Source organism: Gavialis gangeticus, unplaced genomic scaffold (genome assembly GCF_001723915.1).
Source record: "Gavialis gangeticus isolate Ggan-Ray unplaced genomic scaffold, GavGan_comp1, whole genome shotgun sequence".
In the NCBI taxonomy this organism is placed as follows: Eukaryota; Metazoa; Chordata; order Crocodylia; family Gavialidae; genus Gavialis; species Gavialis gangeticus.
In genome coordinates this window covers 3080843-3081302 of record NW_017728960.1, presented here as the reverse complement: position 1 = coordinate 3081302, position 460 = coordinate 3080843, and positions in this window count along the sequence as shown.

Below are 460 nucleotides of genomic sequence, written 5' to 3'. Positions count from 1 at the left end.
GCAAATTGGCTAGAGGGTCATACCCCGAGAGTGGTGGTGGATGGGTCGGTATCGACCTGGAAGGACGTGGGCAGTGGGGTCCCGCAGGGCTCAGTCCTTGGACCGATACTCTTCAATGTCTGTATCAGTGACTTGGACAAAGGAGTGAAGTGTACCCTGTCCAAGTTTGTGGATGATAAGAAACTGTGGGGAGAAGTGGACACATTGGAGGGCAGGGAACAACTGCAGGCAGACCTGGACAAGTTGGACAAATAATAGCCATAAGCTAGCAGAGAGCAGATTTAGGCTGGACATTAGGAGGAACTTCTTCACAGTTTGAGTGGCCAAGGTCTCGAATGGGCTCCCAAGGGAGGTGGTGCTCTCCCCTACTCTGGGGGTCTTCAAGAGGAGGTTGGATGGGCATCTGGCTGGGGTCATCTGAACCCAGCGCTCTTTCCTGTCTATGCAGGGGGTCGGACTC